Here is a 22500-nt window from a genome sequence, read left to right on the forward strand (position 1 = left end):
AAGAAAAAGAAAAAGAAAGAACTGAATGGATGGGAACAAGGTGGGTGATGGCAGGGGTGAGGAGGGGGAGCAGAAGGGAGGAGGAAAGGAGGAAGAAAGTTCCAAAGAGGCAATCACAGATCTCCGTGTTTCTCAGACTCCTGACGTCAGTGAAATGGCCGCACTATGTCAAACCGGCGGACGCAACACTCCTTACGACACTCGCGCGGGGGAAGAAAGAAGAAAAAGATATGAAGAGAAGAAAGGAGAGGAAAGAAAGTAAAACGTATAGGTAAATGGGTGGGGTGGGGAAAATAGGTCGGAGATGTGTAAAAAAAGGAAAAAACTCTACGGAAGAATGGAGGATAATGAAATAATTAGGTAGGAAAAGAATGAATGAATGAAAAAGTAAAAAGGAAGGAAGGAAGGAAGGAAGGAAGGAAGGAAGGAAGGAAGGAACGAAGGAAGGAAGGAAGGAAGGAAGGAATGCTGGAAATCAAAAAAGAACGAAAATAGTATATATAATTATTAAGAAAAAATCAATCTAAAACAAAAAGAAAAAGACAGGGATAAGTAAAAAAAAAAACAAAACGAAAAAGTTGAATAGAAAAATAGGGACAATTGAAGGAAAACTGTATGGAATCAATGAATGAAAGAAGAAAGAAAGGAAAGAAGACTGAACGTAAGATAGGAAGGGAATTTGAAGAGGAACAGAACGAGAAGGTAAATAAATAAGTTCCATGATATATAAATAATAACAAGAAAAATATAAAAAATGAATGAAAAATGGAAAACGTGTAAAAATAGCCAATCAGAATTGATAACTTGACGTCAACAGTATTTTTTTTTTCATCAGGGAATGAATTGAACGTTCACATTATTTTTATGTTCAGTTATTTTTACATTTATACGGAGTTTGCATTCCCCCAGTCATTCACATTATCATTATTAGTCATTTACATCACCCCTCTATATGCCCAATCATTTACATCACGTCTATATGTCCAATCGTTTACAATGTCCTCAGCCATAGTTATTTATAGTACCCCCTCTCCATGCTTACTCATTTACATTACCCTTCTATATGCTCAGTCATTTACATAACGTCTATATGCCCAAATCGTGTACAATATCTTCAGCCATACTTATTTATAGTACCCCCGCCTTCATGCTTAGTCATTTACATTGCAATTCTATATATGCAGTCATTTATATTAGAACTCTATATGCTCACTCATTTACGTTAGTCCTCTGTACCCCACAAGTCTCGACATTCTAACACAATGCAAGGACATGCACCGTTTTAAGTGCTATCAGTTTCAGTTCATCAATAAGCATTCTTCCTTTTACTGTGTTTTTCTTGACGCCTTATATAAATAAAGCTGGAAACAAGTCTCTGATGCCTTATTAAAAATAGCAAACAAATCTCTATATAGGAACAATAAAGGCTTAAGTCTGTTCCTATTATCTTATTTTTCATTGTTTACGTAAAGATGACAAAAGAAATGTATGATTTTTATGAAAAAATGAAAACATAAATGTAATATATAGAAATAAAGAAAAAAAACGTACACAGGTTTGATTTTACGGTGATAAACTGAAAAGATTCACGCTCCTTTCCTTCTTTTCTTTCTTTGTTGGGAGAATCATTGTCAGCGACTATTTCTAATACTTTGTGTGACCCTGACCGTCCTGCCTGACACGTAAAGGAAGTGAATACATACATTCTTAATAATGTAATTTATAAAATTAAAATCTCGTTAGGAAATTAAGGAGAGAAAAATATATGAAAGTTAAAATAACAGAAATGACATGAAATGATAGGGTTGAATATTCTCCTAAAATATTACCAAGGTTCTGCGAAGATTAGATTCTGACGTGAAACGAAACACAAAGGAAAGGAAAGGGCATAAAATAAAATGAAATGCAGCTGCATTTGAAATTTTAACACTCATGACACACGTTTTGTGAAAAAAAAAAGAATGAGGCAACGAACAATACGAAAATATGACACTTAATTCATAAAAGACGGAGGAAAATATATTCACTACTTCCAAAATATTAACACTAGAATAAAAAAAAATTTCAAAATATAAGAGAAGAAAATATGATGACACACACACACACACACACACACACACACACACACACACACACACACACACACACACACACACACACACACACACACACACACACAGAGAGAGAGAGAGAGAGACACACACACAGAGAGAGAGAGAGAGAGAGAGAGAGAGAGAGAGAGAGAGAGAGAGAGAGAGAGAGAGAGAGAGAGAGAGAGAGAGAGAGAGAGAGAGAGAGAGAGAGAGAGAGAGAGAGAGAGAGCTCTAAACAAAAGCTTCAGACTCTATCAGTGGCGGGATCGGGGCTTTCTGGCCAGCACAAAGAAGATTAGGAAGAGGAGGAAGAGGAGGTGGAGGACGACGACGACGACGACGAGGAGGAGGAGGAGGAGGAAAGGAAAAGATGGCGAGAAAGGAGGAGGAGGAGGAGGAGGAGGAGGAGGAGGAGGAGGAGGAGGAGGAGGAGGAGGAGGAGGAGGAGGAGGAGGAGGAGGAGAGGAAGAATCGAGTTCTTTTTACGGAATGTGACAAAGCGATGGCTGTGACCTCCTTGTGTCGTGGGGCGGAAGGGGATTTGATGCTTTACAGAGGGTGAAAAGTGGGATTGACTCCTTTATAGAGACGTACTGGAGAAAACGGAACCCTGAACTATGACGAGAAGAAAACGGGGAGCAAACTGATAATGCACACTCACGTACGTGCGTGAAGAAAATTCTGAAGTGGGTTAATTAATGTAAAGAAAATGAGAGTATGTAGAAAATGAGATGTATGTACAAAAAAGGACAAAACTGAACTTTGATAGAATATGATGTTTTCCATGCCCTCGCTGACCTAGACCCTCGGAAGGCTTATGGACCTGATGGGGTCTCTTCTTTTGTTCTCCGAAACTATGCCTCCGTGCTTACACCTTGCCTAATCAAACTCTTTCATCTCTTTCTGTCAACATCTACCACTCCTTGCTGGAAGTCTGCCTCCATTCAGCCTGTTCCTAAAAAGGATGACCGTTCTAGTCCCTCAAACTACCGTCCTATAGCTTTAATTTCCTGCCTATCTAAAGTTTTTGAATCTATCCTCAACAGGAAGATTCTTACACATCTATCACTTCACAACCTTCTATCTGATCGCCAGTATGGGTTCCGTCAAGGCCGCTCTACTGGTGATCTGGCTTTCCTTACTGAGTCTCGGTCATGCTCTTTTAGGGATTTTGGTGAAACTTTTGCTGTTACCTTGGATATATCAAAAGCTTTTGATAGAGTCTGGTACAAAGCTTTGATTTCCAAACTACTCTCCTACGGCTTCTATCCTTCTCTCTGTAACTTCATCTCAAGTTTCCTTTCTGACCGTTCTATTGCTGATGTGGTACACGGTTACTGTTCTTCTCCTAAATCTACTAACAGTTGTGTTCCTAAGGGTTCTGTCTTGTCACCCACTCTCTTCTTATTATTCATTAATGAACTTCTAAACCAAACTTCTTATCCTATCCACTCCTACGCTGATGATACCACCCTGCACTTTTCCACGTCTTTTCATAGACGTCCAACACTTCAGGAAGTAAACATTTCACGCAGGGAAGCCACAGAACGCCTGACTTCAGATTTTTTAAAATTTCTGATTAAGACAGGGCAAACTTGGTATTGTTCAATGCCTTAAAAACTCAATTCCTCCATTTATCAACTCGACACAACCTTCCAGACAACTATCCCCTCTTCTTCAATGACACTCAACTTTTCATCTTCTACACTGAACATCCTCGGTCTGTCCTTTACATATAATCTGAACTGGAAACTTCACATCTTATCTCTAGTTAAAACAGCTTCTATGAAGTCAGGTATTCTGAGACGTCTCCGCCAGTGTTTCTCACCCCCCCAGCTGCTAACTTTGTACAAGGGCCTTATCCGTCCATGTATGGAGGATGCTTCACATGTCTGGGGGGCTCCACTCATACCGCTCTTCTAGACAGGGTGGAATCAAAAGCTTCTCGTCTCATCAACTCCTCTTCTCTAACTGAATGTCTTCAGCCTCTCTCTCATCGCCGCAATGTTGCATCTCTAGCTATCTTCTACCGCTGTTTTCATGATAACTGCTCTTCTGATCTTGCTAACTACATGCCTTCCCTCCTCCCGCAGCCTCGCTGCACAAGACTTTCTTCTTTCTTTCACCCCTATTCTGTCCACCTCTCTAATGCAAGAGTTAACCATTATTCTCAATCATTCATCCCTTTCTCTGGTAAACTCTGGAACTCCCTGCCAACTTCTGTATTTCCACCTTCCTATGACTTGAATTCCTTCAAGAGGGAGGTTTCAAGACATTTATCTTTCAATTTTTGACTGCCGCTTTGGACCCTTTTCTGGGACTGACATCTCAGTGGGCATTTTTTTTTATTGGATTTTTGTTACCTTTGGCCAGTGTCCCTCCTACATAAAGAAAAGAAACTAATTAATTAATATACCGAAGTACGTAAAGAAAATGGAAAATGGGTTTACATAACGGAAATGAGAGCATGTTAAAAAACTAAGGATAAGTAAGTAAGTAAAAAGTTGAAAAATATAACTTAATAAAAGGAAACAGGTAACAAACTGATAATCATAAACCTACGTACTTGAAGGAAAACAGGAAATGGATTCGTATAAAGAGAATGAAAGTTGAAAATAAGATGGATAAGTACAGAAACAAGGACAGAAAAGAAACAACGGGTAACTATTAAGTGTTAAAAGAATGAACAACTTACCTATGTACAAAAAAAAATACTAAAGACAGACAATTTAAAATGATAGTAAACGCATCTTTTAGAATAGTAAGGAAGAGGATACAGTAAAAAAGTGTTGTGAAGGTAGGAAATTATTGTCATAAGAAAAAAAAAGTGATCCTGGAAGTGAATATAAGAACAAGGAGGCAGGAAAGTTCTAAAAAAGGAACTTAATCGAAACGGATCGACAAAAAATAAACGGATGAGAGACAATTTCCAGCAACATGAGACACTATTATTAACTCTGACTGCTAATGACATGTGTAACCGTGGACTACTTGACGAAGCGGAAATAAAATTGTAGGAAATATAATGAGTAAATAAATGAATTAATATATGATTATGATAGATAGATAGATAGATAAATAGACAGATAGAGAGACAGATAGATAAATAGATATAGATATATAGATAAAATAGATACATAGAAAGATAGATAAAGAGATTGATAAATAGTTAAACAAATAAATGAATAATAAATGTCTTCCTATTTCTTTTGCTGTCAGTGGCGTCCTTCAACATTACACTCGAAACGCAATATTTAATTTACTTCGAGGGGAAACCAGAAGTCAAGTGATTTTAAAAGTGAAAGTTACAACCTGAAGGATATGTAACTCCCGTTTAATGAGAGCTAAATACTATACTTTACAGACTACACCCTTCATCATTTTCCTTAACGGCAATAATGACGTACGAGACAGTGAATTATAAAGGTTGATATTCTAAAAGGCTTCACACAGAGAATACTAGTCGATTCCTCGTGAGTGTTTTTCAATATGGCGATGGAAAATTCCTGTTAAACCATCATCTGGATCATGAAAATGCTAGAAAAGCTCAGCTAGTTTATTAGTTAGTTGCTAGAACCATAAAAAACACCTTTGAAAACCATATTAACTTCAACTACAGTCAGTAAAAGATGTAAAATTTTTATTAAACTGCCATTCAAATTACATATAACAACAACACTCTTGAAAAACCCCAACAACTTTAGAATGAGGACCTGCTGAAGGCACACTCAAGTAATGGCAACACTCGAAAGCTCCAACAAATTCTACCACACATTAAAACCAGTCAAGACGAGACGCAGAAACGCTTGAGAATACAGAAAATCGTGTTACTCACCAGCAGTCGTAGTTTGGGCAGCAGGAGTGAAGCGAGTGTGAGTCTGTAAAAGAAAAATACCAAACCATTTAAGCACAGGACTAAGTGTGTATATGAAGTCATGCTACATTGAGAGAGAGAGAGAGAGAGAGAGAGAGAGAGAGAGAGAGAGAGAGAGAGAGAGAGAGAGAGAGAGAGAGAGAGAGAGAGAGAGAGAGAGAGAGAGAGAGAGAGAGAGAGAGAGAGAGAGAGAGAGAGAGAGAGAGAGAGAGAAATTCTGAAAATGGAGACAAAAAATGGAAATAACCTCGTGACGGGACGCAAAGGCAACGGCAAAACAAAATCCACGAAGTTATGCGGCACGAAATGTAATTGAATTTGTGCGAAAGGAAGTAAAACGAAATACGAAATTCAGAGCAAGCAGCAAAGCCTTAAAGAGAGAGAGAGAGAGAGAGAGAGAGAGAGAGAGAGAGAGAGAGAGAGAGAGAGAGAGAGAGAGAGAGAGAGAGAGAGAGAGAGAGAGAGAGAGAGAGAGAGAGAGAGAATGTTCACTCCTCCCATTTCAAGGTTGGCCTACATAAACTGCACCATTCATAAGCCTGTGTGTCTCACTGCCGCCGCCACCGCCACCAGCGTCGCCACCACCACCACCACCGCCACTACTCCTGTTATGTTCCCGTGACGTTCGTAATAAAAGAGCGATTCCTCTTACCACAGGAGGAGGAGGAGGAGGAGGAGGAGGAGGAGGAAGGCAAGGGAGAGGGAGAAATGGGAAGACAACAATGATAACCAAGAAGAAGAAGAAGAAAAAAAAAGAAGAGGAAAAGAAGAAAAAAAGTAAAGCAACAAAAAAACAACACAAACTAAAACACACACACAAAAAAAGAAGACAAGAAAAAAAGAAAGATCCAAAAAGAGACAAAAAAAAAAAAAAAAGCAGAGACGGAAAACCAAAGTAGGCAAAAAGCACCAGGATGAGGAGTAGGGAGACGGAGAGATTGGGTGGAAGGAGGACCAGTGAGTGAGTGAGTGAGGGAGAGGCAGAGGAAGAAAGAGGGGGAACGACGGTAGGGACGAGGAAGATATATGGCCTCTTATAAACATGCAAATTCAAGCTCCATTATGATATGCAGCACCCAAGAGAAGCAGCGTTATGGTTTAGGCGCCTCTGAAGGGACGTGCCGAGGGGAAGTGGCCGGAAGGGAATAAGGGGAAACGAGGAAACACAAGAGGAATGCTATGGAACACAAAGGAAGACCAATAATCAGAAGAACGTGGTGAAGAGAAGAAAAGAGGAATAAATGAGAAGAAGTAAGAAGTGGAGAGGAAAAACAATGGAAATATAAATGGGAAGGAAGGGATCACAAGGGAATACAAAGGAACACAAATGAAGAGCAATTATCAGTAGATGGAACGCGGTGAGGAGAAAAAAAGAGTAAAAAGAGAGGAAATAAGAAGTGAAGAGGGAAAAAAACAATAAAAAATGGAAATAGGAGGGAACACAGAGTACAAAGGAACACAAAGGAAGAGCAATCATCAGCTACGACGAAGGAATGAGGAGAAAAATGATGAGAGAAAAAAAGGGGAGGAAAGAGGGCAAACAAAGTGAAGGGAGGAGGGGGAAAAAGCAGGAATGGAATAGAGGGAAACGAGGGAATACAAAGGATTACGAAGGAACACAAAGGAAGTGAAGGAACACAACAGTGAAGAAACGTGATGAATAGGGAGAAAAAAAAAAGGAGGGAAAGAGAGGAAGGAGGAAGCAAAGGGGGCGGGAAACAAGGCGAATGTAATATGGGAAAACATAAAAATACAAAGAAACACAAAAGAAAAAAAATCATCGGCTGAGAAGAATGAACGTGATGAGGGGAGAAAAAAAGTAGGAAGAGGAAGGAAACAGAGAAAAACAAAACAGGAAAGGAATGACAGAAAACAAGAAAGCACAAGGAAATACAAATGAAAAAAAAAAAAACATCAGTAGATAGATAAGAGGAAACATGATGAGGGAGAAAATAACCGAGGGAAAATGACAAGAGGAAAAAAATGAAAAAGCAAAAGAGAGAAAGAGAGGGAGCACAAAAGAACAAAAACAAAGAACGAAAACAGAAAACGAAACTCAAAAGAAAGGAGAAGGTGATGAAGGAGAAAAGTGAAGACTTGGTGAGAGAAAAGAAGAGAGAGAGAACGCAGAAAAGAAAAGAGGAAACGTGATGAGAGGAGAGAGAGGGGAGGGAAGAGAGGAAAGGAAAGGAAACAAGACATAAAACAAAACAAAAAACAAATCAAGACGAGGGAATTGAAGAGAGAAAAGGGGAAGAAAAGCAGAAAAATATAAATTAAAGGAAAAAGGAAGGGAAAGGGAGAGGTAAGATATAAGAGGTGGTGGAAAGATAAAGGAAAAATAGCAAAAAAAAAAAAGGGAGGAGGGAGAGCCACAAGAAAAAAAAGAAAATAAAGGAATAGGGAAAAAAATAGGAGATAAAAGGAATACAGGAGACGAGGGGAAAAAATCAGTAAAGGAAAGAAGACTGTATCAGTGGTATGTACAAAGAGGGGAAATACAAGGCAAAGAAGGGGAAAAATGACATTAAAGGTAAGAATGAAGAAAAAAATAAAAATGTTGAGGAAAGGGGGAAAATATGAGATGTAGGAAGAATGTGAGGGAAAGGGAGGATGATGATAAACAGGAAGTGGAAAGGGAGATAAAGAGAAAAAGGAGAAAAAGAGGAATAAGAGAACAGGAGAAAAGTATAAAAAAATGACGAATAGCATGAGAGAGAGAGAGAGAGAGAGAGAGAGAGAGAGAGAGAGAGAGAGAGAGAGAGAGAGAGAGAGAGAGAGAGAGAGAGAGAGAGAGTGTGTGTGTGTGTGTGTGTGTTACCAGGCAGATACCAAAAAGACATCGAAAGTGAGAGAAAAACGAAAGACGAAAAGAAAGAAAGAAAAGAAAAATCGAAATTGAGAGACAGCAAGTGAATATCGAAAAAAAAAAGCACAAAAATACAACTCGCGCACTACATAGACAAAATTATGAGACTTGCACTGTTTACTGAGCACACACACACACACACACACACACACACACACACACACACACACACACACACACACACACACACACACAGCATTTCCCTCGCTTTTATGAAACACGAAAACTCAATCCTCTATATTCATGTTTTCCCGCTTTTTCGTTTTTTTTTTGTTTTTTTTTGTTTGCCGATATTTGAAACGCGCGCACTAAAAGAGTATTTATTTATTTATCTATTTATTTGTTTTTATGAGACGAGTGCTCGTTTTCAATTAATCGTGTTTGTTGGGTAACATTAATACTTTATTTATTTTTTCATGCCTTTACTATTGAAAGTAGAAATTATATATATATATATATTTTTTTTTTTTCCTATCACAGTTATTCTCTCTCTCTCTCTCTCTCTCTCTCTCTCTCTCTCTCTCTCTCTCTCTCTCTCTCTCTCTCTCTCTCTCTCTCTCTCTCTCTCTCTCTCTCTCTCTCTCTCTCTCTCTCTCTCTGTCCTATTCTATGGTGCAAATACTTCCTTTTCTCATATATATTTTTTGAATAAAAATAAGTTTTCTTTTGATATAATTTAAAACACAGTGGTAATACTGGATGAGTAATTGTAATTTGCCGTTTCGTTTCGTTCTTTGCCTCGTTGCTTAATTACTTTGTGTTTCGGTCTGTGAGTCTGAAAGTGTTATCATAGACTGAATTTATACGCCAAATTAGTAAAGCACTGGCCACTCCACTGTTCACGCGTCAGCTGCTGCCTCTTGCCAAAATGAAACCTTTGAGGCTCCAAAAGTGTCTTCATTCTTCACCACCGGCATTGCTTTTCCTTTCCTTCTCTGTCTTGGGTAGGGGGATCCTGTAGACTGAACTGTTGTTTTTGTGTCACGGAGTTAAGCCTCGGGAACAAAAAAAATGGTTGGTTAAAACATAGACAGCAATTTCCTGCTCTTACTCTTAATACAGCGACCACCACCACCACCACCACCATCCCTCGCCACCTCGCCATGCATTCCTTTCCATCACACTGACAGTTTAACTCGCAAAAGAAATGGAAAGATAAATAGATAAGCTAATATGTAAAAGTAAATAAACGTATAAATAAACTGGATATCTGTTTGTCTTTACTTCGATGTCCCTGTTATTAATCTCCCTGTCTCACTCTTTTTGTTCATTACCAGTGGAAGTAAAAGATAAATACCTAAATAAAAATAAGTGAATGAAAAATGTCCACTGATGCACACACGTATAGTATATGCATATACTCGGACCAGTCAGTCTATATATTATACTCTGACAACGGAACAAAATGTATATCAGTAATTAAATAAATAGGTAAAAAAATAAAAATAAAATGATGCTCTACATATCTATTTATTGCCAATTTATTTTTGCATATCATCAAAAACGAAAACAAGACGATAAAAAATGAATAAAAGTGGAACTATATATCTTTCAAACTGTCCATCTCATTCACATAAAACAGGCGATACAAACGAGAGAGAGAGAGAGAGAGAGAGAGAGAGAGAGAGAGAGAGAGAGAGAGAGAGAGAGAGAGAGAGAGAGAGAGAGAGAGAGAGAGAGAGAGAGAGAGAGAGAGAGAAGCAAGATAATCAATGAAACATGAAAAAAAAGCCATTTCTATACCTTCCAACCTGTCCATTTCCTACACGTACGAGATAAACAACACAAATAATCGAGAAAAGCAGGATAATCAATAAAATATAAATAAAAACAAAACAAAATATCTACCTACAAATCTTTCAAACTGTCACAATCAGTAATTTTTTTTTCAATCTTTCTCTCTTTATACAAGCGAGGCAATACAAACAAATAAGAGGATTCAAGACCTTCCCCCGGGGCAGTCAAGAAGCAAGGCAGTGCTCTCTCGCCGCCTCACCTTCCAGGAAAGACTCTTTTTAGTATCCAAGTATTATTCAGTTCACTAGTCGGTGCAGTTTTCGTTATCGCCGCCCTGTGCACGTTCCCCGCCCCGCCTCTGCCCTAACAAAGCTTACAGTTTACCCTCCTGCAGGATATTCGCTCTCCTCCTCCTCCTCCTCCTCCACGTCCTCCTCCTCTTTTGCCTTTTTTTTCTTCGTAGCCGCCTCTTTTTTTACTTTTTTTTCAGTTATATTAGGTTTTTTTTTCTTGTTTTCTTTTTTCTTCTGTTTCTCGTTTTCTTCGGTTGGTTAATCGGTTTTGTTGATTGGGTGGCCGGTTAGTTCGTTGGCTTGTTGTTGTTGTTGTTGTTGTTGTTGTTGTTGTTCCTATTCTTGTTCTCGTTCTTGCTTTTTTTTGTTGTTCATGTTCCTGTTCTTGCTTTTGTTCTTCATGTCGCTGTTGTTGTTGTTGTTGTTGTTGTTGTTGTTGTTGTTGTTGCTGTTGTTCATGCTTTCTTTATGTTCATATTCACGTTCTTGCTCTAGTTTTTCATGTTATTGTCGTTGTTGTTGTTGTCGTTTTCCTTTTTCTTCTTGCTCTCGCTTCCTCTTTCCTTATGTTCATGCATACGTATCTGTAAAGTTTCTTATATATTTCCACTATCATCTCCTCCTCCTCCTTCTCCTCCTCCCCTTCCTTTTCTTCTTTCCCTTCTCCCTTCCCTCCCATTCCCTTTCCATTTCCCTTCCTCTTATCTGTGTCTCTACCATTACATCCTCTTCTATTCTTCTTCAGTTTATCCTGTATTCTTATTTTTCCTTTTCTCTTTCACATGATTTTTTTTTCCCCTGATAATTTCCTCATTGCTTTTATCTCATCTTTCCTCCTTGCTTTCTTCGCGTGCTTGCTTGCTTACCTCGCTTTCTCCCATCCTCCCTTACTTCATGCATTCTCCTTTCTCCTTGTCTCATACGTCTTTTTCTTTTCTCTTTTTCTTTTTGCTTCCGGCCTCCCTTCATCTCTTCCTTTTGTTAGATCCTCCCTTACATCCTTCCTTATTCTTTTTAAACCTATCTTGACAACCTTGATATCAGTGAAAAAAAAATTATCAATGTTTCACAAAATCAATATATAAACACAGGGTCACGTCTTCCATGATCATAAGCTGACTAAAATTTCCAGATGTTGTATTTTCAAATCCATTCACTCACGTCCTGTCAGTCTTGGATTTCGGTCAATATCACACGATTTTAGCACAGGAAGGAGCAGTGGCTTGACTATCCCACTTTGCCACACAACACACACGCTCAAAAATGTAGTCGTTCAAGAAGCCAAGCAATGGAATAACCTGACAGGAAGCCTCAAGAACATTACAGCCTTGCTCGGGTTTAAAGAAGAAGAAGGAGGAGGAGGAGGAGGAGGAGGAGGAGGAGGAGGAGGAGGAATACAAAGGAATACAAAGGAAAGCCAAACAGCAACAGACCTTTTGGTCCTTGCAAGGCTGTTTGGTAACTACTACTAACTAGCTACAGGGAAGAGAGATAGGACAGCAGAGCAGAAGGCTCCTCCCCACCCACCACTCCCTCCAGCTTGCGCTGGCATGGAAATAGTTGGGAAAAGTACCATGCAGTATGGAAAAACTGACATGGAATTTTCACAGGAAAGGATGAAAGGAAGTTCTACAATTCACCCTACGGTGAACTCCATACGCCTATCTGAAAGTTAACGCAATTTATAATAAAAGTGGTGTCTGTAAAATAAGAATTTATTAGTGAATTTAGTAATTTTTCGGACAAGAAGAGAACTTGTTGGGGATTTGCTTTTAAATATTTGTCTATTTTATTTTTCAATGATTCAATAGTATTGCTGCTCACAATTTCTGCAGGAAGCTTATTCCATATATTTACTATACGATTAAAGAAAAAATGTTTGGCCTCGTGGAATTTAAATCGTTTGGGTATAATCTTGAATCCAAAATTTCTTCTTAGGTTAGAATGATCAATGGTAAAGTATTTATGTGCATTAATGTTACTATACCCTTTGAAAATTTTGAACACTTCAATTAGGTCTCCTCTTATCCTGCGCTTTGTTAAACTAAATAGGTTTAGTTCTTCCAGTCGTTCCTCATACGGCTTATTGCGCAATCTTGAAATCATCTTTGTGACTCTGCGCTGTATCTTTCCTAGTTTTTCAATGTCTTTTTTGCAATATGGTGACCAGAACTGTACACAGTATTCTAGATGAGGGCGCACCAGTGAGTTATATAAGGCAAGTATAACCTTTTCTGACTTAAATTCAGAGGTTCTTCCAATGAACCCTACTAATTTCTTTGCCGTCTTTACTGTTTCTATGCAGTGTTGACTCGGCTTTAGGTCGTTTGACACAACGACACCAAGATCTTTTTCTTTATCGGTGCTTGACAGTGGCATGTTATTCATTACATATCTCGCCTGAACATTGTTGCTTCCGATATGTAGAATTTTACACTTTTCTATGTTGAATCTCATCTGCCATTTTTCTGCCCAGCTTGTTAGTTTATTGAGCTCACACTGCAATTCCTGCCATTGTGACACAGACGTTACCCTACTTTTTATTTTGATGTCGTCTGCAAATTTACTTATTTTGCAATTTATCCCTTCATTAATATCATTAATGTACATTATAAAAAGTACTGGTCCTAATACAGAGCCTTGAGGAACGCCGCTATTTACCTTTTGCCACTCTGACTCTTTTCCATTAATCACCACACGCTGTTTTCTGTCAGAGAGCCAGTCTCTCAGCCATTTCAGGGTGTTTCCGGCAATGCCGTGAGCTTTTACTTTACTGATGAGTCTCTTATGGGGAACAGTGTCAAAAGCTTTCTGGAAATCAAGGTAGATAATATCAACAGCTTTTGTCTCGTCATACGAGTTAAATACTTCATAAAAGAAGTTTAGTAAGTTCGTTAAGCAGGAACGCTTGGTTCTAAAACCGTGTTGCGAATCCTTTATGATTTTATTTTCTTCCAAATATTTAACAATTTTATCTCTGATTATTGTTTCCATCAGCTTGCACACAACTGAAGTGAGACTGATAGGTCTGTAACTGGCTAGGAGAGATTTATTTCTTTTTTAAAGATTGCCGTGATATTTGCTAGTTTCCATTCCATTCCAGGAGGAGGAGGAGGAGGAGGAGGAGGAGGAGGAGGAGGAGGAAAAAAGGATAAAAAAGAACAACAACAACAAAAACAACAAGAAAAAGAAGAGGAGGAGGAGGAGGTAAATTTTATTTCCTATTTTACTGAGGTGAAAACTTCAGTACACATTTTTTTCCGAGAAGTCATTTGTTCCTATGTTTTATTTTCCTTGTGTTTCTTTACTAACAGATCTAGGTCAAGATAAACAAAAGCATTTCCTGGCACAAGTATAATGAGCGCTAAATAATTCAATAATCCGCACACAGAAAGCTCAACCCAGTCATTTATTTGACGTCTGGTTCACAAGAGGAAACCCAGCACAATAGAGAGAGGGAGAGGGAAGGACACATAAATAAGTCTGCATTGCGGGTATAACGAGTCATTAACATACTGAGATTCCCGGTAAAACTGCTGTCAAAGAGAAGTGGAACATCTGGGATGAGAATGGCAATGGGGAATAATTATTAATATCTTCATAACACACTCACAACACGTACCCTTCATGCTCCGCCGTATTATTGTTATTGTTGTTGTTGTTATTGTTATTCGGATCCTGCTGCACTTTATTAATATATGGAGCTATACTCGTCTTTCCCCTTTGTGATTTTTGCTTTCTTTTTTTCTCTTCTTTTCCTGTTCCATATCATCTTTCTCGTAAGCAAACTATATAATTGATTTTTTTTTCTTTTAAGCAGTTTCGGATTCTTCCAAACATCTATAACACATACTTCAATTCGTCTATTACTTTTTTATTTCCCCTTTTCTTTTTTTTTCTTCCTGTTTCATATCGTCATTCTCGTGTACAAACCTCCCAAGCGATTTTATTTATTTTTTTTACAATTTCGGATTTTGGTTAAATACTGCTACATTCCAACAACACACGTCTTTCCCTTTTTATTCTTTTATTCTTCATTTTCTTATTTCTTTTTTCATATCGACACTCTGGTAAAAAAAAAAAAAAACTATGCAACCGATTAATTTTATTCTTTACTCACATTCTGCTTCTTTTCAGCAGCATACGTAGCTTCACTCGTTCTCCTCTTTTGATTTTTTTATTTCTTTTCCTTATTTTTCCCTCATTTAAATCGCAGCTCTCGTTAACAAACTTTCCATTTATATATATATATATATATATATATATATATATATATATATATATATATATATATATATATATATATATATATATATATATATATATATTTTTTTTTTTTTTTTGCTATTGCTGATCTTTGCTTACATAAATCTTGCATAAATCCTTCATGACGTGGCGCATCTCCTGGTATGGCTGCCTTTGTCACGTCTAGAGTGGTCTAAAATTCATCTCAATTTCTCTCCTGTGGACACGAAAATATAAGATAGTTTTTCACCCCGATTTCCTTGAAAGTAGCAAAAAAGACGCATGAAGTTTTTTTTTTACTAAGATATGAGAATTAAGAAAATTCGACAGTTTTACATCTCATTTCACCGCAAAGTCGAAAAAAAAGACAGGAGGATAGTTTATGAGGGTGACAAGAGCAGGCTTCCTCTCGGTGACGGTATTGGCAGTAATGATAAGAACTGGACAGGTATATTCATGGACAATAGAGTTACACACCGTACTCATTTGAAATATCCTGAACATTTTCCCTCGATCTTAATTCCTCTAATCTGCTGCCGATTTCCTTATAAAACCTGGCAACTAATAGATCCCAAGGAGATCAGGAGACTTAGAGTGAGAGAAAACGCTGATCACGGAGGAATGAGCGTGGCAGGTTACTGGACTCCTCACCACGACTGTCCCAATTAAAACGCCAATAAAGATAATGATTTTTTCCTCTTCCCTTCCTCGTCATTATGCAAGATCTACAAAAATCACAATTAACCTTTCGACTATTAATGCCACTATGACAGTCACCTTGTTTAAATCACCAGTGACGGTTTTGATAAGTAAAAATAAAACTACCACCACTGAAATGTTTTTTGACTTGATTAATCACAAAAAACGAACGTCAAGATATATAAATAAATAAATACACGTATAAATAAATAGATAAATGAAAAATACAGAAGCCAGTAGGCCTACACGTGGCAGTCTCCACATAAAAAAAACACCCACCCACATCCACCTGTCATTCCTATCCATAAATATTCACCTCAGTTTAAAAGCTCCCTACCGACTCGACACTTCCTTCATTACTGAGTCTAGTCTCGCCATCCAGCAGTCTATTTTGACAACCACTTTCTTCATATCTACTTTTATGATCTTTCTATCAATGACATCCTTCAAATTTACATTACAAACCCGTTCATAATTATTCTCTCAAGTTTAAAGAAAATACATAACAATCAGAGCTTTAATAATCAAATCCCGATCACTTTTCGATCTCAAGCCATCAGTAGAAACAATCCTGCACTAAGACATCTCAGTGCTAAATAGATGAACAGTTCCACTCAATCATTAAATACCAGTCAATTAATCAAGTGTTTCCTATCTAATTCTGAACCAGTAAACTATTAATCTGAACACTACAACGCAATAGATTATGACTCTCTCTCTCTCTCTCTCTCTCTCTCTCTCTCTCTCTCTCTCTCTCTCTCTCTCTCTCCAGCAAACAACTAAAGGAGAGGGAATAATTTGGATGGAGAAAATATATAGACTGACGCATGTATTCACACAAAAGAAGAACAAAATTACTGAGAAAAAATGAAAGAAAACAAAGAAAAGCTAAAGAAAATGTGAAAAGAAATGTTAAAGACAAGAAACAAGAAGTAATGGAGAAATAGAGGGGAAGGAAAGCAAGGGAAGAGAGGATAAGAAAGTGTTGACATACCAAAGAGAATAAAAAAAAAGAATATAAAGAAAAATATACCTGAGAAAAAGGTGAGAGAGAGAGAGAGAGAGAGAGAGAGAGAGAGAGAGAGAGAGAGAGAGAGAGAGAGAGAGAGAGAGAGAGAGAGAGAGAGAGAGAGAGAGAGAGAGAGAGAGAGAGAGAGAGAGAGAGAGAGAGAGAGAGAGAGAGAGAGAGCTGACAGACACACAACTCTAATCCTAAAACCGCAGACAAAAATAAAGAATAAAAAAATAGAAAAGTCAACAATCACGCACAAAAAAAAAAAAATGAAACTGCACATAAAGAAAAAAAAAAAAGGAAAAGAAAAGAGAAGAGAGAGAAAAAAAGGAGAAAGACTGACAAACCGAAACTCTCCTTATACACAACACTAGCAGCACAGCACTCCCTCCCCTTTAGTGGTGCATGGGCTGAGTGCTGTAAGGGGCGTCTTTAAGCACCTTTAGCGGACTCATGATGCCTTTTAGCACACCGTAGGGAGGCGGGATGAAGGATGGGGTTGGGGGGAGAGGCGATGGTGTGGACAAGAAGAGGAAAGGGAGAAAAGGACAGACAGGAAGAGAAGGGAGACTGAGAGGAAGAGCTGCTCTTTTCTTTCTTTATTAGTCTTCCCCCTCTTCTTGATCTTTCTCTCGTATTCTTTTTTTCTTTCCCTCTCCTTGCTTGTCTCTTCAAAGGTACGTGTTCATTTTTTTTTTCATACTCTTACTTTTCTTTATTCTCTCTCTCTCTCTCTCTCTCTCTCTCTCTCTCTCTCTCTCTCTCTCTCTCTCTCTCTCTCTCTCTCTCTCTCTCATCATAATCTTCTCTTCTGGTTTTGATCGATGAGGTTGTCACTAATGATTCTTCCTTCTTCTCTTCTCTCTCCTCCTCCTTTTCTTCCTCCTTTTCCGTGCAACAAATAGCAATAAATATACTACAAAAGGAGATAAATTGATAGTGAAATTTCTTTGGCGTGGCGATCTAAGAGAGGCATTCAAAAACATTTAAAGACTATTTTACAACTGATCAATCATAAAAAAGGAAGAAAAACAGTACAAAAGGCGTCTACGATTTTAAGCGGATTGGTTAAAAAGATTCTACTCATTTGAAGCTGAACACTTTTTCCAGTCTTGTCATTCGTCTTGAATTCCCTACCCTACCAATGTCGTGAACACTATAAGATGTACAATTTTCAAGGCCAGATTTGACGACAAGCGTTTAAACTCGAATTTACCACCAAGATTCTAGTCAACTGAACCTAACCACTTTTTTCCAGTCTTGGCCTTCAAATTCTCTATCCTCCAGTTGAATAATATAGGAACTGCAATTTTCTAAAGCAGATTAAAGAAGTATTCTTATTCTAATTTACAAATGAAATTATAGTTAACTGAAGCCAGACGCTTTTTTTGTTTTCAGTCCTATCATTAATGTTCTGAGTTTTCTACCCTCCAATTGCGTGAAAGATATAGGAACTTTAATTTTCAAGAGCAGATCAGACAAGTATCTAGATTCTAATCCGCAATTAAGTTAATACATGAGATCTTCGTTGCGTCGTGTTGAGTGTAAATACTGCAAGTCCATTATTACGGTATGAGGTGTCTTGTGTCCCGTCCAGGCTCCAAAAGTGTGTGTTTTTTGTTTTTTTTTAAGTGTCGTGCAAAATTAAAAGCGTGAAAAGTGGGAGAACGTGGTGGTAAAGACTGTCAGTGAAAAATAGTTTAAAATACTTAGTGCGTCATACCAAATTAATTTCATTCCACGTGTTATGGAATGTCGTGTTTTTTTTAAGGTTGCGATACGTTAGGTTAAGAAATGAATGATGAAGTTATTCCTGTCAATCTGCCACGGGTCGTTTCATCAGTGTAGCAGTTGCACATGTGAACTGTCTCATTTCATTCCCGTGACAGTGTACACGCTGGTTATTTTTGTCTTTCTTGTCACTGACGGCTGGAGGGAGAGAGGCGAGTGGGGGGAAGCCTTTTGTATTTATTAAATCCTTTGCTTTAAATCACAGTGTTCCTTATACTTCAAAGGCTCGTCAGAATGGAAAGATTTGCTACAGGTTGTTCTTCCTTTCTGTTCCTTCGGTTTTTTTTTTTTTCTTCTTTTCTTCTTCTTCGTCGTCGTCTTTTTCCTTGTTCTCTTTGTCCTCTAACTCGTCCTTTTCGTTTTCTTCCTCGTCGTCCTCGTTCTCATCGCCTTAATCGCCTTCTTCGTCTTCTTCCTTTTCGTTTTCGTCTTCTTCCTCGCCTTCCTTTTCTTCGTTCTCTTCCTCTTCCTTTTTTTCGTCCTCTTCCTCATCTTCCTTTTCTTAGTCTTCTCTTCTTCCTCCTCCTCTTCCTCCTCCTCCACCTCCTCCTCTTCCTTCTCCACCTCCACCACCACCACCAGCACCACCACCACCACCACCACTACCACCTCTTCCTCCTGCCAATACCGTTATTCCATGAGACTCTGCCGTGATACTCAGATTCCGCTCCTTCCTCTTTTGTTTGAAGCTGATGTTTTCCTTCTTTTTTTGTGCCGGGAGGCGGAGGGAAAGCCGAGAGGAAGCGTCTGCATATCTCCACTCCGCCTTGAGAGAGTGGGAGAGAGGGAGAGTGAGTGTAAAGACAGACAGTGGGTGAGTGTGTGAGAGAAAGTAGTAGAAGGAGGACTGAGTGGTGAAGTGTGGAGGTTGCAGGTGGTATTGGTGGTGGTGGTCGTGGTGGTGGTGATGGTGGAGGTGGTGGTGGTGGTGGAAGGAGGAGGAGGAGGAGGAGGAGGAGGAGGAGGAGGAGGAGGAGGAGGAGGAGACGATGATGCAGTGGGGACCTGAGTACGACTTGGGAAGACAAGACTTTAAAAGGAAGTACTGAAAAAAAGGACAGAAAGAACGAAACAAAGGAGAGAGAGAGAGAGAGAGAGAGAGAGAGAGAGAGAGAGAGAGAGAGAGAGAGAGAGAGAGAGAGAGAGAGAGAGAGGGAGAGAGAGAGAGAGAGAGAGACTAGACAAACACATCCTAACCAGAAGAAATTAAACGAGACAAGGACAGAAATACAGACTGACACGAGAATTAAAACGAATTACATAATTACAACCCGGATCAGGAAGACCAAGGATCCAAACGAGGCGATCCGTCCTTGATCCACGCAGAGCAAACGGCATCACAAGCACACGCAATCAAGAGGGTAATTAGTCAGGAGGGAGCGCAGTCAACACTCAGCCGGGGAGAGAAGGGAAAGGGGCCCAGGGAAGGCGGCGAAGGGAGGAGGGGGGAGAAGGGGGAGGCAAACGAGCAGCCTTGTCGGAATCGTCGTTCACATGTTGACGGTCAAGTTCGTCTACAAAGGAGTCTGGTCTGTGAAAGCGCACTGTAAAAAGATCGAAGGCTGCTTACTTACTCCTCGCTTGCTTACTGCTTGGTGATGTTACTCGTATTTGTAAAGTGATGTTAAGTTTATGTTCGGTTAAGTTTATTTGTGTATATCTACGTGTTTACCGAAGAAGGAAGTTCGCAAAGGGCTACAACAAAAGGAAATTATAAACCTGCTCAACATATTGCTCCCCCAAAAAGATGCTTATATGAAGAAATAAAAAAAAAAAAATGCGTAATTTAGTTTCGGAGGACTCTTCATGCACGTTACTTTGACTGTGTTACGTCTTGCCCGCGATGAATCACAGAAACGTAAGAATATGAGGAAAGGTACACGTATCATTCATTCTACACAGCAACTATACCTATATTCACCTCTCACCACTGCTCATAAATCTATCAAATGTTCTTAAGCTCCTCATTGGCATGGCACTAACAGCCTAATTCCTTTCAGTCATCTATTACTATTTAAAAAAAACATTTTTTTGCCATTTCCTTTTTTAAATCTAACTTTTTCAACCTTGAATCAGTTATTTCTTGCTCTATTTTTTTTAAAGCTCCCTATTGATTCGTCACTAACAACCTGATTGCTAAGTATATTCCAATTATATAACACTCTACTTGAAAACCATTTTATTTTTTTTTTATTTTATTTTCTAATTTAAACTTACTACCTACACTTCCACCTGAAACTCTTTATTAGTATCAACAAACATAAACCTTTAAAACATTACCAAAACACTTTAAAAGACTTCCTGAGAGAGAGAAAACGTTTCCCGAGGAAGAGGAGGTTTAGTCGTGCCAGCGTCTCCTCATGAGATTTATTACGCAAAGAAGGGATCATCTTCTTAGCTCTGCGTTGGACAGCTTCTAATTCTGCGATGTCCTTTGCACGGCGAGGCCACCAGACCCACTCCGCATACTGCCAGTGAGGTCTGGCTAAGCTGGCGTGAGTGAAGAGAACCTCCAGGTGAATGTCGGTGCTCTCTCTCTCTCTCTCTCTCTCTCTCTCTCTCTCTCTCTCTCTCTCTCTCTCTCTCTCTCTCTCTTTCCCACCCACACAAACGCGCACATCCACACCCCACACAGATGTTAATACCAGAGAGAGAGAGAGAGAGAGAGAGAGAGAGAGAGAGAGAGAGAGAGAGAGAGAGAGAGAGCCTCAAGAAGTGTAGCTGGAGGCGAAAGAGTAAGACGGAGGAGTGAAGGAAGACGAGTAAGTAAAAAACAAGGCGGGAAGCGAGGAGAGAGGGAAACAGAGAGACAGGAGAAGGAGGAGGAGGAGGAGGAGGGAAAGAGAAACAGAAGAAGGAAGGAAGGAAGGAAGGAGAGTGAGGAGAGGACAAGAAGGAGGAAGACAAGGCAGCCCTCCCACAGTCCTGAGAAGTATTTGCATATAATGTGTATCGAAGGAGGCGACGGCGAAGGCGGTGAAGGCGGCGGTGGCGGTGGTGTTGGTGGTGGTGGTGGAAAGTGTGGAGGGAATAGTAGTGTATGTGGAGGAGGTGGAGAGGAGGTGGAGAGGCTGACTTTGCCCTGAGAAAAGATTGGATGCATGTCGAGATAGTGGCCTTGAGCACCCGAGAGAGAGAGAGAGAGAGAGAGAGAGAGAGAGAGAGAGAGAGAGAGAGAGAGAGAGAGAGAGAGAGAGAGAGAGAGAGAGAGAGAGAGAGAGAGAGAGAGAGAGAGAGAGAGAGAGAGAGATAGTTTGTGGGTATAGGAATCCGAGACCATCATGAAACACTCCTCCTCTTTTCCCCTCTTCTTCTTCTTCTTCTTCTTCTTCTTCTTCTTCTTCTTCTTCTTCTTCTTCTTCCTTCCTCCTCCTCCTCCTCCTCCTCCTCCTGAAGGTGAACCACGCGCTGTTGCCTCCGCCGCGCATCATCACCATCATCTCCCGCGACGCCATCACCATAAAACTGATCACCATTTTCGCCAGAGAAGTAACTTGCATTCTTCCGGCTCATTATCGTCATGCCGCCTCTTGCCCTCTGGCGGCGACGACGTCAACGACAACGACCCCCATCATCACGCCCTCCCGCCGCTCACTACTGCTGGTACTCGTGTCGCGCCAGCAGGGGCGGGAAGACCTCAAGTGGCTAAGTGAAAACATGTGTGGGAAAAAAATATAACATAAAGGAATGTTGCTGGAAAAGTGTTTTTTTTTTTGTGGGGATGTTTTTTTTTTTTCTCTTTTCGTTTATGTGGTTACTGTAGTGTGGTTGTTGTTGTTGTTGTTGTTGTTGTTGTTGTTGTTGTTGTTGTTGGTGATGGTGAGATTGGTGTTCAGGTGGTTGCTGTTGTTGGTGTTGAAGTTGTTGTTGTTGTTGTTGTTGCAGTT

General features: G+C 39.4%; 1 long non-coding RNA gene across 3 annotated transcripts in view; it reads right to left on the reverse strand.

Moving 5' to 3' along the window:
* LOC135101840 (uncharacterized) overlaps positions 1-22500 on the reverse strand; it is a 213146-nt gene that overhangs the window by 133439 nt on the left and 57207 nt on the right. For all 3 annotated transcript variants that reach the window (XR_010269395.1, XR_010269394.1, XR_010269396.1), the window contains exon 2: positions 5929-5971. This is a non-coding gene — a long non-coding RNA (uncharacterized LOC135101840). The remainder of the gene's footprint in view (positions 1-5928; positions 5972-22500) is intronic.

This window comes from Scylla paramamosain, chromosome 7 (assembly GCF_035594125.1).
Source record: "Scylla paramamosain isolate STU-SP2022 chromosome 7, ASM3559412v1, whole genome shotgun sequence".
Taxonomy (NCBI): Eukaryota; Metazoa; Arthropoda; class Malacostraca; order Decapoda; family Portunidae; genus Scylla; species Scylla paramamosain.